Source organism: Leucoraja erinacea, chromosome 10 (genome assembly GCF_028641065.1).
Source record: "Leucoraja erinacea ecotype New England chromosome 10, Leri_hhj_1, whole genome shotgun sequence".
Lineage (NCBI taxonomy): Eukaryota > Metazoa > Chordata > Chondrichthyes > Rajiformes > Rajidae > Leucoraja > Leucoraja erinaceus.
The window spans coordinates 43,233,262-43,250,816 of record NC_073386.1 but is presented as its reverse complement, the minus strand read 5'-3'; the positions used below and the strand labels follow the sequence as shown (position 1 = coordinate 43,250,816).

At 41.5% G+C, this 17,555-nt stretch overlaps 1 protein-coding gene across 1 annotated transcript in view; it reads left to right on the top strand.

The window, feature by feature from the left end:
* The first annotated feature begins 4,124 nt into the window (after positions 1-4,124).
* The window catches only part of pde4ba (phosphodiesterase 4B, cAMP-specific a), a 466,474-nt gene continuing 453,043 nt past the window's right edge, over positions 4,125-17,555 (top strand). The window contains exon 1 of the mRNA XM_055642053.1: positions 4,125-5,216. The gene's annotated coding sequence lies outside the window, so the exon portion shown is untranslated. The remainder of the gene's footprint in view (positions 5,217-17,555) is intronic.

Here is a 17,555-nt window from a genome sequence, read left to right as displayed (position 1 = left end):
GAGCTGGGAAGGGGAAGGGAAGGAGGGAAAAAGCAAGGACCACCTGAAATTGAGACGTCAATGTTCATACCGCCAGGGTGTAAACTATGCAAGCAAAATATGAGGTGCTGCTTCTCCAATTTGTGGAGGGACTCACTCTGGCCATGGAGGAGGCCAGAAAGGTCAGAATTGGAATGGGAGAGGGAGTTGAAGTGCTGAGCCACCGGGAGATCAGGTTGGTTATTGCGAACTGAGCGGAGGTGTTGGGCAAAGCGATCGCCAAGCCTGCGCTTGGTCTCACCGATGCAGAGCAGTTGACACCTGGAACAGCGGATGCAATGGATCAGGTTGGAGGAGGTGCAGGTGAACCTCTGCCTCACCTGGAAAGACTGCTTGGGTCCTTCGATGGAGTCGAGGTGGAAGGTAAAGTGTGGCATTTCCTGCGGTTGCAAGGGAAAGTACCAGTGGAGGGGTTGGTTTGGGTGGGAAGGGGTATATTGACCAGGGAGTTATGGAGGGAATGATCTCTGCGGAAAGCAGAAAGGGGAGGAGATGGAAAGATGGGGCCAGTGGTGGGATCCCGTTGGAGCTGGCGAAAATGTCGGAGCATTATGTGTTGTATTTGACGGCTGGTAGGGTGGAAGGTGAGGACAAGGGGGACTCTGCCCTTGGTATGAGTGAGGGAGATGGGGATTGAGAGCGGAGCTACGGATATAGAGAAGACCCTGGTGAGAGCCTCATCTATAGTCAAAGAGGGGAACCCCCGTTCCCTAAAGAATTAGGTCATCTCCGATGCCGTGGTTTGGAACACCTCATCCTGGGTGCAGATACGGCGTAGACGGAGGAAATGGGAGTAGGGGATAGAGTCCTTACAGTAAGCAGGGTGGGAAGAAGTGTAGTCCAGATAGTCATGGGAGTCAGTGGGTTTGTAGTAGATGTCGGTCAGTAGTCCATTACCTGCGATAGAATAGTTGGTTTGTGTGATGGTCTGGGCTCCATCCTACAATTCTATTTCTCTTTCTATGTTTCTATGATAGAGATGGTGAGGTCTAGAAACGGTAGGGATTTGTTGGAAATGGTCCAGTTGAATTTGAATGCCAGATGGAAGTTAGTGGTGAAATGGATGAAGTCACTGAGTTCTGCATAGATGCACAAGGTAGCACCAATGCAGTCATCAATGTAGTGGAGGCAGAGTTTGAGGGTAGGGCCACGGTACGCCTCGAACAAGGATTGTTCGACATACCCTACAAAGAGGCAGGCATAGCTGGGGCCCATGCGTGTGCCCATAGCTACGCCTTGGATTTGGAGGAAATGGGAGGAGTCAAAGGAAAGGTTGTTGAGGGTAAGGACCAGCTCCGCTAGGTGGAGGAGAGTATTAGTAGATGGAGATTGGTTGGTTCTGCGAATAGAATAGTTGGTTTGTGTGATGGTCTGGGCTCTGTCCATAATTCGTTGCATTGTCTTGCAGTCTTGGATGGAGCTGTTCCCAAACCAAGCTGTGATGCATCCTGATAAAAATGCTTTATATTGGATCGGTAGACATTTGTGAGAGTTGTAGGGAACATGCCAAACTTCCTAAGCCTTCTAAGGAAGTCATGCTATTTAATAGAAAATCATGTTTAAGGGGTACTTTCCACATCAAAAGTGCTTATTATAGTATGATATCATGTACAAGTGACAGAATATTATATTTAAACACAACACCTACAGTCACATTTTATGGGTAAGAAAGAACATTTATTTAATATGTTGCAGCATTCTAGTGCTCATTATAGTCACTAAGATTCTTTCAATGTGCATTTACTTTTAGAGGAATTAGCAAAAATATTCACCAAACAATTATAAAATAAAAGATCCCTTTAATGACTCTCCGACTATCAACTCTGCATGTGAATTTCAGAATTTACACTACATAAAATGCTTTAATCTAATTGTGTTCAATCATAGGACAGAAGAGAGCAATAAAGTTAAAATAAAATAAAAAGCAATAAAATAACCACAATTGAAACGCGTTTCTGTAAATTAACTCTTCCCAAATTATTCATTATTCGTGTGAAACACAATAGTTGGGGTAAAAAATACAAAATCAGTTATGATGTTGAGGGCATATGTCTTTAAAATCTTGTTTAGGCAGTCCCTTAGGATCAAGACTGACTGCTTCCACTCCAGTTCTGTGAATTATGAGAGGGCTAATGAGGCCCATGTTTGATCAATAAATGGTGTCACAGACAGATTGGATAGGTGCACTGCTTAGGCGGTGGTGCACTCCTTCAACCACTTACAATGAGTTTCAGCGTGCTTCCAAGTTCTCAACGCTATGTTCTTCCACATTGTTCTTTCTCTGAGTGGTCATAAGTCAGGACTTCCCTCGGAGTGTGCATTTTTTCAAGGAAGATTTAAGAATATCATTGAATTGTTTCCTTGCCATCTAGTTATTGTTTGGTGTAACAGAGTTCAGGTTAGCATGTCTGTATCAACGTAAATAACATTGCCCGACCATTGGAAATGATGCAATGTAATTAGTGTCTCAGTGCTGGGGTTGTCAGCCTGGGAGAGGATGCTGATGTCGGTTTACTTGTCAGTCAACAGATTTAGAGATTTTTGCAGATATAATAGATGGCTTGACTTCAGTGTTTTGCAGTGCATCTTATAGACAAATTATGTCACAGAACATAACATAAATCACCGTTGCACAGTACCTTATGAGCTTTGTGCTAGGTTTGAGGTCTTGATCTTCAAGCAATCTTTTCCTTGGAATGCCAAAGGCTTTGCTGGAGCACTGATGGTGATAATAAATTTAACCAATGTTTCATATTCTCTGAGAGGCGACTCCTGAGAGAAGATAAGTGGTCCAAGTTTTCTGTTGTCAGAGTGATAGTGTACATCAGGGGCAGGGGCAGGGGCAAATTACTTTTCTCTTGAATATGTTGCAATAAGTGTAAGTCTTGTCCCCATATTTGTTTCAGTGAACAAGTTGATAATACCTTTCAGCTTGGCCTCCAATCATTTGATTATGAAAATGGCAGCTACTGCACCTGGATGACTGAAGCTGGAGAGCCATCGCTCCTGGAATAGAGCTAACACAGTTTGAACAATTTATCATTTGCCTTGTACAATAGTTTCATGGCAATCTTAACAGAGAGAGTCATGTTGAGACTTTTTGATCTGAAATATCATCTGATCATCCCTTTGAGTCTTCTGCTTTACTGAGTTCCAGAAGCTTGTTTTTGGCTCCAAATTTGCCTAAAGGCCTAAATGTTGCTCGCCTGTCATAAACCGGGACTCAGATACTTTGACATAGATATCATTGACTCTGGTCAGCAGCGGCCTCTGCAGCCTGTCCGCGTTTTTATTATTTTTTGTCTATGTTTATATGTAGTTTTTTGTTATTTTATGTTGGGGGTGTGGGTGTGGGGGGGGGTGGGGGTGGGGTGGGAGGGAGGGGGAAACTTTTAAATTTCTCCCTGCACTGGAGACCCGACCTTTTTTCGTCGGGTCTCAGTTGTCGTTGAGGCCGCAACGAGGAGCGGCCTCCAACAGAAGAAGCCGGGGACTCAGGTGCCGACTCACCGTCAACGTCGCGGGGCTGGCCGAGTCCGGAGCGGGTGGAGCGGTGGAGGAGCGCTGCTGCTGCTGCTGCTGCTGCTGCTGCTACCGGAGAGTCGGAGGCTCCAACGGCAGGTCTGTGGACGGCGGCACCGGGAGCCCGCGGCTCCCTGGAGGGAGACCGCTTTTCAGGGCTCCTGCAACGGCGACTTCTCCCGCCCGAGTTGCGGGGTCGAAGAACTCCGGGAGCGGGGCCTAACATCACCGCCCCGCGCGGCTTGGAATGGCCGCGGGACTCCAACATCAAGACCCGGTGTGCGACCTCGCACCACCCGGCGTGGCTTTAATGGCCGCGGGACATTCGCCATCGCCAGCCGGGGGCTTTGACTTTGACTCTGACATCGGGGGGGGGAGAGTGCAGTGGAGAGATAAGTTTTTTTTTGGCCTTCCATCACAGCTATGTGATGGATGTTTATGTAAAATGTAAATTATGTTGTGTCTGGGGTCTATTTGTGTGTAATGTATGGCTGCAGAAACGGCATTTCATTTGGACCTCCAGGGGTCCAAATGACAATTAAATAGACTATTGACTATTGTCCTGAGTGAAAGATGACAGGCAGGTGAGGACAAAGTCAAATGGGCAAGGTTGTAGGGTAAACCTTCTGGAAGGACAAACTGGATGGATGTGGATGTTGGATCAACAAAGCAGAACGATGGAAGAACTCGAAGGGTCAAGCTGCTTCAGTGGAGGCAAAAGGTGAAAGTCAACATTTCTGAAAGGGCAAATTGGGCTTGGATTTTGTTGTCAAGAATGATCCAATCCTGTATCTCAGCAACTCTTCCTGTGAGATAAGCAAAAGAGTCATGCCCCTCCAACTCGCTCTAACACAGGGAGCCAGCTGGCTGTAGCGATCTAAATATGGACCCAACCCTGGATTCTATGGCTGTGGCCAAGGAGAGATTCATCCATATTAATTTTACTTTCCTCAGCAAAATGCGTTATCCTTACAATAATTAGTGTACATTATGACAAACCTGAGGTTTCACCGCATAGTGTCCGTTTTTAAACATAAATAGACCTCTTACCTGCCAAAAAAATGGGCGGCAGCGACTGACGTAATGAGCGAGTAGGGACCCAAGGCGAGTTAATGGTAAAGCACACGCCTCTTTTCAATGCCTTTGCGCATGTTACTGGCACTACAGTTTGCACTTCATTCAAATGCATGCGGTAAACCAGATGGAGCTGTCAGAGGGAGAGATATAAACGTACGGCACCTAGCCAGGATAGAAATGGGGCTGTGATCGCACAGAGCGGCGGCAGACTGTGTGTGTGTGTAAGGAGGGAGATTGTCGCATTGTCCAGGAGTTGACCTTCCACTGCTATACTGCCTTTAGCTAAAAGTGTGGACCAGTAGCCCGAGTGGACGGCCAGCGGCTGTGGAGTGCGGGAATCGAACGCTCCCCGGAGCGCGCGATCCGGGCAGGCAGCCGGACAATAGAGGCTCGGACCCCAGCTGGACATTAACGAGCAACGCGGGCTCCGCTCCCGGACTCTCAGAGGCACAGACTCGCCACGGTTTTAACGCGCAGTTTCATTTTTTCTTTACTCAATCACCCCTCATTCTCTCCTACCTTCACTGTGCAACCCAGCCAGTTCGACTACAGCACCGGGCGTCCGTTTCTTCCAAAAGGTAAGGCTCACTGAATTATACGTGGTCTGCTGAGTTTGTGTTCCCTTCTAACAGCAGAGGACAGTTGAGGCGCCGGCGAACATTAAACACAAGCAGTGCATAGCCAGACACAGAGTTTTTCTTGGGCAGTCCGCTGAGATGCTGCCAAGTACTTGGCCGATTTTGTATTTTATTTATAATTCCTACATTTTCATAGATGCACATCGCCCTCCCCCTTCCCACCACCCTTATCTCATTAAAAAAAAACGGTTTCAAATCATATAATCTCCTTATAGCCCAGTGGCAGCATAACAGTTCTCAGTCTAGAATGGCACACATTCGTTTCCAGATTTTGTCAACTGAACTCTTGTTAAGATACTACGTGTATTGAAGAGTTTTCTTGTTTGCCTTTACATCGCTAACCAGGCTGGAACAAACTCGTGCCTTTCCTTCCCTTTTATTGGTATTGGTTGGGGAAGCTTTGCAAACCAGGGGGTTGATTTCGAATGGGGTTTTTTGTAAGAGGGTTCCCTTCCATGTTTTCAGAATTTCTCGGTGAAATACTGGAGCGCTGAGTACTGCTCTGCTCGCTGTGAACACGGAAAACAAAGAAGCATTATTTTTAGCTGTGGTGTACAGTCTTTCACATTTGCTAAGCTATTGCAAAATGATAGTAAACCTGTAAATGACCATTTTTTGTAACTGTTTAAAGGACATCTCAATGGATTTTAACGGTTGAAGCAAGCGATGTAATGTATCAATGCCAGCCATCATCAAATTGACACAGTATACAACCAACATGATCAAATGTAATTCATTTTAATTTGTTTCTTTAACTTACACGAGATGCAGTTTTATCCTGTTAAGATTTATGGAAGTTTATGCATCTCTGATGGGTGTTAAATTTGATCAGAAAATTAATCTGTCAAGCGTTTCGATGTCTTCGCAAACTCTCATAAAACACGAGTCTGTTAAAGTCTCGAGCGTTTTTACTGGCCCACGTCTTGGTAGCGCAATTAAACACTATTGGTATCGATGTGGTACTTTATAAATTAATTTTCAAATTCGAGTGCGTTCAAAATTGAAAACAAAAGTTCAAAACCCCTTGTCACTTATCCTGTTTCTGTTTTTTTTTTCAAGTTTCGTGTTGACTGTTGTGGATATAGTAGGATCTTAGCGCAGTTAACCATAATTGGACCAATTCGTTTACAAAAATACCTCAGTATACGTGGCAGTAATAAACTTAACTTTAAAAAAAAAACTAAAAAGTGATTGTTAGAATCGTTTGCATTTCTTGCTTTTTTACCTCTTCATTATAACAGGAGAGTTGAACAGTTAGGCACTCCTTTATATAAAGGGTATCGAGTACAACAAAGTAGATGCATTAGAACCAAGTCAACCATGACATTCAATAGAGAAAAACATAAAAATCTGAGAAAAGGCTACAAAAAGTGCAAAGAAGTGGCATTATATTAAGCAGTTTCAAGGTGGAGCTTGCCGTGATGCAGGTCTAAATTGTACAGACGCCTGTATGAAATGTACACCGTTTTATCTGTGTATTTTCAGGTTGTACTATTATAAATATGGATAGTGAGACTGACCTCATCAAAGATAAGCTGGTTTTAACCATGGATATATTGAAAGCCTACTTTTATACATCTGTTTAAGAAAGAACTGCAGATGCTGGAAAAAGCGAAGGTAGACAAAAATGCTGGAGCAACTCAGCGGGTGAGGCAACATCTATGGAGAGAAGGAATAGGCGAAGTTTCGGGTTCAGACCCATCTTCAGACTCTTTTTATGATCTGCGATCATTTTAAATTTCAAATGTAAACTTTATTCATAGTAAAGCAAGTATGTAAAGTAAAAGAACCAAGCAAAACATTTAATACATTCTTAATGTTTATTCACTCAATATTGTCAGTGTTAGACTCAGCAGTTGTTAGCATGGATCTTTTTGTTTAGACACCATATCATTGTCATTCATGTGTCCCCCTAATGTGATATCCTTTCCTTTGTACCCCCACAAACTCAGCCTTTAAATGTTCACCAGTAGACTGTGGTCCTCCCTAACAGAGCTTTCATGGTGGCTACCCCTAGCTTTACAGAGAACTATGATTTGCAGGCTGTTCTTTTGGGCACACTCAGAGATGAATAGAAGTGCTGCTAAAAGGCCAGTGAAAGGTGTTCTTTGGCTTGCCCATAACTTGCTGTTTTCCAACAAAACAAGATGTCCATAGCAGACAGGTCGGCATGCACTCCCATGGTCTGGAGTTAGCCAGTCAGCAGTATTCCCTTATGGACATGTTGCTGTGCTGAATGACCAACAGGTAATTTTGGCCAAAGATAATCTTTCACCAGTTTTCCAGCAACATGATGTCTATCTCCGAGTGTGACCTAGAGAAAGGGACCCTTGCATATTTTGCCAGACGCTCTTAGAAAAACACACTCTGCAAACTGTAGGTAAATGCCTCCTCTCCCTAGCAGCTTTCCCAAGGGCAGTGGGCATTCGGAGTAAGACTCTGCTAATACAGGAAGTATCTGACTGGGAGGGCCCATCTGATCCAGCCAAGCGAGGTTTCGGTGCTTCTTGGTAAGTTCTGGCGATGAGGCATTCCACCAAACAATCTGGGCAGTCTGCTCGGGAAACCAGGACCATTTAACTCCTTGTCTGTGGTGGTGATTTACGGTTGTCCTGTATATCACCTGTGGTGACCACTGCCTGATGGCATTGTGGTCAAATGTACTGGCATGGAGGAATCTTTCCACGAAGGTTCAGTAATGAGACAATGATGCCGGGCCCATCCTTTGTAACACCGTGGACAGATAGAACCTCAGTAGATACTGACTCTTGGTGGTTGCATACTTTCACTCCATGCATAGCCTGAGTCAGTCATACATGAAGATTGTCATTAGGGTGATGACGTGTTCAGTTTGCTTTAGCCCCTATTATCTGTGGACTTGTTCATTGTAAGTCCGTCCCTATCACCTCACTGACTTCAGAGATCGAGGTTGCCTTACCACAGCAGGGTGTCCAAGCTAGAAACGCAGCAATCATTGCCCTCCAGCCCTATCCCCTGCCCACCACCAAACTATACTGATGGTCTATCGTATTACCACCGTGACCACCCCCGATAGCTGTGGAGTGGTAGCAGCCCTCACACTGCCAGGAGAGGGACTGTGAACAAAAGGGCAATTCCATATTTACTGGCAGGAGAGACCGTGTCAATAGACAATAGGTGCAGGAGTAGGCCATTTGGCCCTTCGAGCCAGCACCGCCATTCAATGTGATCATGGCTGATCATCCCCAATCAGTACCCCGTTTCTGCCTTCTCCCCATATCCCCTGACTCTGCTATTTTTAAGAGCTCTATCTAGCTCTCTCTTGAAAGCATCCAGAGAACCTACCTCTACCGCCCTCTGAGGCAGAGAATTCCACAGACTCACCACGCTCTGTGAGAAAAAGTGTTTTCTCGGCTCCGTTCTGAATGGCTTACTCCTTATTCTTAAACTGTGGCCCCTGGTTCTGGACTCCCCCAACATCGGGAACATCTTTCCTGCCTCTAGCGTGTCCAAGCCTTTAACAATTTTATATGTTTCAATGAGATAACCTTTCATCCTTCTAAATTCCAGAGTGTACAAGCCCAGCTGCTCCATTCCCTCAGCATATGACAGTCCCGCCATCCCTGGAATTAACCTTGTAAACCTACGCTGCACTCCCTCAATAACAAGAATGTCCTTCTTCAAATTAGGGGACCAAAACTGCACACAATACTCCAGGTGTGGTCTCACTAGGGCTCTGTACAACTGCAGAAGGACTTCTTTGCTCCTATATTCGATTCCTCTTGTTATAAAGGCCAACATGCCATTCACTTTCTTCACTGCTTGCTGTACCTGCATGCTTACTTTCATAGACTGATGTATAAGGACCCCCAAATCCCGTTGTACTTTCCCTTTTCCCAAATTGACACCATTTAGAAATATGAAGATGGTTTTGCTCCCAATCTCCAGGTGATTCTCTGCCATTTAGCTTTGATCCAGCACAGACTATCACCTTTGACTATTCGTAAGCAAGTGGCAGTGTCTGCTGAGCTTAATCTGCTAGTGCAGAAATGGATCTAACAAATCTTTACAGTTTAAAATCCAGTCCTGGATAGAGTAGATGTGGAGAGGATGTTTCCACTAGTGAGAAAGTCTAGGACCAGAGGTCATAGCCTCAGAATTAAAGGGTGTTCCTTTAGGAGGATGAGGAAGAATTTCTGTAGTCAGAGGGTGGTGAATCTGTGGAATTCAATGCCACTGAAGGCCGTGAAAGTCAAGTCAATGGATATTTTTTAAGCTGGGTGGATTCTTGATTAGTAAAGGTATCAGTGGTTATGGGGAGAAGGCAGGAGAATGGGGTTAAGAGAGAAAGATAGATCAGCCATGATTGAATAGCGGAATAGATTTGATGGGCTGAATTGCCTAATTCTGCTCTTATCACTTTTCAAAATCCGCTATAACCAGATCTAGCTCAATCACAATGGCTGCAGCAATGAGTGCCTCTGGAGCTCAAGGGATTCTCAATATGATCAGGGTGACCATGAAGGATCTTAGTAAGGGAAACCCCTGAACTAGGAATCTCTTCATTAAGAAGGCTCAAGCTTACAGTTTGATGCTATGGATTTCTATTGGCTCCAGGGCTCTCCAGGTGTTTTTTTTTTTAATGTTACTTTCAAGCACCTGTCAGGTTGACAAAAGATGCTCTAGGATTTCCGGAAGAAGGGGAATGAAGCTCCGCTGCTTCTGCTGAAGGTACAGCTACTCAACACCCTTTCTACTCTGATGGATCATACAATAATAGTGCAAATATGCAACCATCATGTGCTATGTCATGGATATCTGAATTTTCAATATAGAGGATCTGCATGATGGAGCTCATGTCCCAATCAGCATCAACGGTGATGGAATGGAAATAGTTGAGAACTTCAAGTCATTACCAATGATCTGTCATGGACCAACCCCATTAATATGACAGCCAAGATGCACACCAACACCTCTGAGGGGACTGAGGAAATGTGGCATGTTTCTAATGTCCCTTACAAACCTCTGCAGGAGCAACATAGAAAGCATACTGTTGGGATGCATCACAGGTCTGGTAGACCACGCAGCCAGAAGGAAGGGCCAGTGGGTCCAGCCCCTGTTTGTTCCCCAAGATCCAGAGAGGAAGATGAAGGGAGCCGGCAATGGCAGATGCAAGAGCAAATGGCCAGTAAAAGACTGAACTGGGGTCTAACGTCTAATGCCCTTAAGGTCGGTTGCAGGAGGCACCCTGGGGCACAAAGGCTGAAGGTGGCCGGGTGGGAAGAGGGATGACGGTTCGGTGGATGATCCGGATGGAGGTGATGATTAGAGGCCCCACACCAGCCTGGGGCTTGCTCGATCTGGTGCTGTTCCAGAAGACCGAGCATAGTGGCAAAATCTGGCAACTCTTGCAAACAGTTTCAGTGGACTATTTCTATACACTTTGTACTAATTGGTGATTGTGCTTGAGTATGGAAATACGGTACTGAAATGTATACAAAAATAGAATTTCAATGTATGTCTGTACATGTGACAATAAAGGACCATTAAGCTTTGTTTAGGACCAGCTCTGCCAGACTCCAAGATAAATTGCAGAGTTGTAGATGTAGCCCAGTCCATCACACAGTCCAGACTTCATGCTGCCTTGCAAAAGCAGACAACATCATCAAACAATTGTCACACTCCAGTCATTCCTCCTGTTCCTGTCCGGCAGAAGGAACAGAAACTTGAAACATGCACCATTGAACTTGGGAACAGCTTATTCCCCTTCTTTTATTAGGCTTCTAAATGGTCCTTCCGTAAGCTGACACACCCCCTACTACTGCAGAGATCCTAGCAGAAACTGAGATGAGGAGGAGTGAGGAAACCACATCCGCCTTGAAGCCCCGAACCGCAGACACCATCCCCACTCTCCAACCCAAGTAGGAGAGTCAATGGAGGAGGAGTGGCAGATGGTGAAGAGGAAACTTCTACACCAGAAGACTCCACCTACAAGACAATGGGCTAATGAGACAAGAGCTCTGAGGAGAAAATTATCATTCCATAGACTTACACCAGCAGCCTCTCCTCATTGGTGGATGAATTCAACCTGAGATGCCAATGACATCGGCAGAGGAAACACCAAAATGCAGCCATCAGTAAAGATATTGAGATTCAATGAACAGGAATGTGTGAGGGAACAAACCACCTTATTGCTCCATGGTTCTGAGAGACCAGGAACAGTGAAGTGACCCAATGAACCCCAGCTCTGGGAAATCAGAAAAGAGTAAAACACCTGACTGAAGCAACTGGGAAACAGAGGGTACAGAGCTTTGAGGCAAGAGTAACAGGGATGATCTCCCCGCAGTGACACCACCAGCTTTGCCAGAAGAGAACCCTCTCCCTGAAGAACCGTGTCTCCCTCTCACTATGTCTAAGCCTGGAAACGTTGCTACAGATCATTTAACCAGTGGACATAAAGGCTCGGGGTAATTGACAGAGGATTATCTTGTTGGTGAGCCATGATCTCCAAGACAACTATGGAGGGAAAGATGGCATCACTGAACATGTTTTGCAGTACCTTGCCAAGATCAAGGCAGATGTGACTTTTAGACACCTTTATGATAATGCTTCATAATCTACCAGGATGGATAATTTGGTCATGCTGGTCATGCTGTTTCTGAGTTCATGGATCCAGCCACATATTTGATTCAGTAGCAGCTGTGGAATGAGAACTACAATAGGCAAACTGGCTTTTTCTGGAAATTCCCCTGGGTTAATCAATTCCAGTTTGGTGTTTCCATTTTAAATCCTTCATTAAAATCAGTTATTTGAGGGAAAAAACTGTTCATAGAACGCATTATGTAATTTGCATAGTACATAGCAATTTTATTTGCTTTGTGATTTTAATTTTCCTGAATCTTTGAGTCTGTTAACAAGCAAAAATTGATATTGAATTAATTAACTCATCTTATCGGCCTTAATTATTTGCACCATCTTTGAGGCAATTTCAGTTACATTTCAGATTGTTATTTCCATAATTACTGGTGGATGAGTGTAGGCAGACATCCGTGCTCAAAAACCATGGATTACTGTCTATTGGCCTCTTGTACCTAATGCAACTGCAAGTAAAATTTCATTTATAACCATTGCTGCCTGGAATAGATTTATTTCCACGAATTACTGATTTAGTCCCCAATCTTCTAGCCTTCATAACCATGAGCATATCATCACAGCAACTGCAGTTCCGTCCTACAATAATTGTTCTACTCGTATTCTACCCCTTGCCCATCAAGCCCAACACAGGATTATCTGAAGAAGGGTTTTGGCCCGAAACGTTGCCTATTTCCTTCGCTCCATAGATGCTGCTGCACCCGCTGAGTTTCGCCAGCTTTTTTGTGTACACAGGATTATCTCCATTGGCTTCCAATGAACATCCATGAACTCGGATCCCTTTGTAGCCGCAGGCCCTCCTAATCCTGTTTAGGTCCTGGGTTGGAGATGAGGAAAGAGCCTATACCTTGGGGAACAAAGACTGCGAGCATTCATTTTATCCATGCCCCTCGTGATCTTTTATACCTCAATATGGTCATGAGGCTCCATTGTTCCATAACTGAGCACCCAGAATTGCACGCAGAGCTCCAAGTGTCAACGACTTGTACAGCTGTATCAAGTTGTCCCAACCTTTTTTCTCTATGCCCTCGCCAATGAAGGCAAAGACTGTACACCAGTACTCCACCATCTCCCTGTTCTACAATGCTTCTTGGCGCTCTGTCATTTACTGTGCAAGTCCTGCCTTGAATTGACATACCAAAGTGCAACACCTCCAAATTGTAATACTTTCTCTTGAATTATCTTCAATCCCACCTCTTTAACCATGCTTTCAATACATAACCTACCACTTTCTTTCTTGGAAATTGTCTGTTTTTATTTTTTATTCTGTACAGTACTGTTGTATGTCAGCTTTTGCAATATAAATACAACTTGGTAATGAGGTTGTGATTAAGAGATAGAAGGACACCAAGTGTTAAGTAACTCAGCAGGTCAGGCAGCATTTCTGGAGAACATGGATAGGCAAAGTTTAGAGTTTAGGCCCTTCATACTTTAAACTCCTAGGTGACGTTTCGGGTTGAAACCATTCACACTATTAGGCGACGTTTTGGGTCGGGATCTTTCTTCAGAGATGTCTTTATTAATTTAGTTGAATCGTTCTTCAACATGTTGTACTTCTAGTGTTATGATCGTCAAGCTGAGAGCTACAGGGCATATTCTTTACATTGTCTGTGTTTATCTGAGGTAAATAACCTGGTGGATTCTATTGTGAAAAATCAGGTGGTTGCTGTTTCATGTCCAGGATCCTCTGTCTGAAGAGTTCCTTATCTTTATATTGTGATAATGAATGGGTTACCAATTTTCTGCAAGTTGGGAGTTGTTTGTTCCACTGATGCTGGAGTTGCAGGACAGTTGATTAAGGAGCATTATTTGGTTCAATTTTGAATAACTAACTTTTAATCAGTCTTCCTTCCTTTTTTTCCCAGGGACAGTAGGAGAAAGGGAGAAACTAATGAAGATAAAAGGACAAAGGTATATGAAAGTAACAGATCTTCCAAGAGAGTTATTCAAAAACTGCAACATTTATTGGTTAATTAAAATCTGCAGTCTTTTAATGAGTAGCCAAATTTAAACAGTTTTATTTTTCAATCCAGTTTTAATATTGTGCAGTAGTCCATCTAGTTCTTAATTCAATAAATGTACGTAGGTAATGTGGCAAATTGTAAGATGGTTGCTAAAGGGAAAGGCAGCGCTTAAGTTCTTTTTTGTTTTTTTTTGTTGTTTATTTTATTAGAAGTTAATACAGTACAAAACAGTACAGTGGAACCTAATTTTAGGTGCCAACTATGTCATACCATAATCCATTCTATGTTCAACCTTTAGTTTTATGTTATGAGAAGGAAGTAAGCAAGCCAAGAAAAAGAAAACAATAGAAAGAAGAAAAAGTGTAAAAATAGATGGTAGAGAGTAGAAAAACGTGAAGTGTGTATATATATATATATTAAAAAAATAAAAATAAAAATGGAAATAGAAATAGAAGAGAAGGCCCCTTAAACGAGAATTTTTCAAATCTGTATTCGGAGATGTAGATCTATCCACATCATGAACTGAAATCAGCAATCTTTACGGTACCGCTGCATCACATGATTCCAAAAAGTCGATGAAAGGAGATGAACTCCTTAAGAATTGGTCATATTATCTATTAGTCGGATTCTCATTTCTTCAAGGCGTGCTATGTCCATCATATTCCTAATCCACATTTTAACAGTTGGTATGGTTGTATTTTTCCAAAATTTAAGTATCAATTTCTTTCCAATTATTAACCCATAATTTAAAAAAAACATTTTGGTCTTTATTTAAATTGGTATCTTCTCCTATTATTACAAATATAATCCATTCCGCTTTGGGTTCTATTCTTGACTTGAAAAGCTCTGTAAATATATCAAATATATCACTCCAAAATTTATTCAACTTTGTACATCCTACAAATGAATGTGTTATATTAGCGTTTTGAAACAAACATTTATCGCATCTGGGAGATACGTTTGGATAAAATTTATTCAACCTCGTTTTTGAATAATATAGTCTATGTAATAATTTGAATTGAATTAAATTATGTCTTGCATTAATAGAACAGTTATGTGTATTCATCAAATACTTTTCCCATCTATCCTTTGAGATCTTTATCATTAGCTTATGTTCCCAATCTTCCCTTAGTGCTTCTGTTGAGGGTGATTCTCTATTTAATATATTATTATAAAAGTATGATATTAATTTTTGTGAATCAGCCTTAATATTCATTGCTTCTTCTAAAGGGTCTAAAAATATAGTTTGAAATCTATGTGTATATTTCTTCATAAAGTCACATACCTGTATATATTTAAAATATTGATTATCCTTCAATTTAAATTTTAATTTTAATTGTTGAAATGATAACAGTTTGCCCAATTCATACATATCCCCTACTTTCCTAATCCCCAGTCTATCCCATTGTTGATATATGTTGTCGATGAGAGAAGGTTTGAATGCGGGGTTGTTCAATAGTGGGGTTAGTACTGATAAATTATTTAATTTCAAGGATACTTTTATTTGTTTCCAAATTCTTATTATATTGTGAATAATTGGGTTCTTCTTATATATTATACTATTCAATTTTATCGGTGAGAGCAGGATCGTTCCTATATCGTGCGGATAGCACTCCTCTTTCTCTATTCTTATCCACTCCAACTGCTGAGTGGAACTATCCAGCCAGTATTATGTTCTTAATATGCACTGCCCAGTAGTAATACATAAAGTTAGGTAATGATAAACCCCCAACTTCTTTAGATTTGCACAAATGCTTTCGTTGAATTCTATGTGTTCTGTAGTCCGATATAAAATTAGTGATAGTGAAATCTAGTATTTTGGAATGTATATTCGGATCGCTTGAAACAAATATATTAATTGTGGTAAGAAAGTCATTTTTATAGCGTTAATTCTACCTATCAATGAGAGCGGAAGCGTTTTCCAAAATTTAATCGTATCATTCAGTTTATTTAATAGTGGTATAAAATTGGCACTAAATAATGATTTGTGTCTTCTCGTAATTTGAATACCCAGATACTTGAATTTTGAAGGGGAATTTTAGTAAGTGTCTCGAATCCTGTGGTTTTAAAGACATAATTTCGCTTTTATTCCAATTTATTCTATATCCTGAAAAAGAGCCGAATTCCTCAATTAGTGTTAATAAGGTGGGTATACTCGTTTGTGTATTAGTAATATATAAAAGAATATCATCAGTATATAATGAAATTTTATTCTTTGAGTCCTTAGTGTTATATCCGTGAATATTCGGGTGATTTCTAATCCTTTCGGCCAGCGGTTCTATCATAAGGGCAAATAGCAATGGTAATAAGGCACATCCTTGCCTATTACCCCTTGATAAGTAAAATTTTGGAGATAGCGTATTGTTAGTTAATATTCTTGCCGTAGGTCTATCGTAAAGTAGTTTAACCCATCTAATAAAATTCTCTCCCGTATTAAATTTTTGGAGTACCTTGTATAAATACTGCCATTCTACTTGATCAAATGCCTTCTCTGCATCCAGCGTGACAACTGAAATATCTTCATTGTCCTCATTATGAGAGTACATTATATTGAAAAGCCTTCTCAAATTATTAAATGATTGTCTTTTGGGTATAAATCCCGTTTGATCCGTATTTATTAAATTGTTAATATAATTATTTAGCCTTGTAGCTAGAATCTTTGCTAAAATTTTCTGATCCGTATTTAGAAGTGAAATAGCTCTATAAGAACCCGGTTCATCTAAATCTTTATTTTTTTTTGGTATAAGCGTTATTGTTGCTTCTGCTAGGGTTTCCGGTAGTTTATTTTCAGTATAAGCCTGCGTGTATAAATTGAATAATCTTGGTACAATTGACTCCTGAAATCTTTTATAAAATTCATTACTAAAACCATCTGGTCCTGGGGTCTTCCCATTTTTCAGTGAGTTTATTATTTGTATTATTTCTTCACTAGTAATCCGTGCTCCTAATTGCTCTTGTTCTAAACTATCCAATTTTGGGAACTTGCAATTATCTAAAAAAATTGTAATTTTACTTACATCTGTATTTATTTTAGATATATATAAATTATGATAAAATTGGGCAAACCTCTTATTAATATCCTTAGGCAATGTTAGAAACTCACCCTTATCCAATTTAATTTTAGTAATAGTTTTTTCCTTTTCTCGTTGCTTCAGTTGCCTCGCAAGTAGTTTATGTGGCTTATCCCCAAATTCGAAGTGTGCTTGTTTTGTAATTTGGAATAATCTTATTACTTTAGCCAATAGTATTCTATTGACTTTATATTTCAATAAAGTTATCTTATTATGTTTATTTATGGTTGGGTCAGTTGCATTGTCCAGTTCTAGTAATTTTATTTTCTGTTCTATCCGCTGAAGTTCTCTTTTATTTTCCTTATTTTGAAAACTTTGGTAAGAGATTATGACACCGCGAATATATGCCTTGAAGGTTTCCCATAATAGCGGTGCAGAAATACCCGGCGTGTCATTTATTTCGAAAACAAGTTTTGTTTGTTCTTTTATATACTCATAACCCTGCGGGTTATTTAATATGTGTGCATTGAATCTCCAAAAAGGTTTTATACTCGGCATTCCCTCAATTTTAAGTATAAAAGTCAATGGTGAATGATCAGAAATAATACTATTATGATATGATGGTTTATTCGTATACGTGATTAATTTTGTGTCCAATAAGAAATAGTCAATTC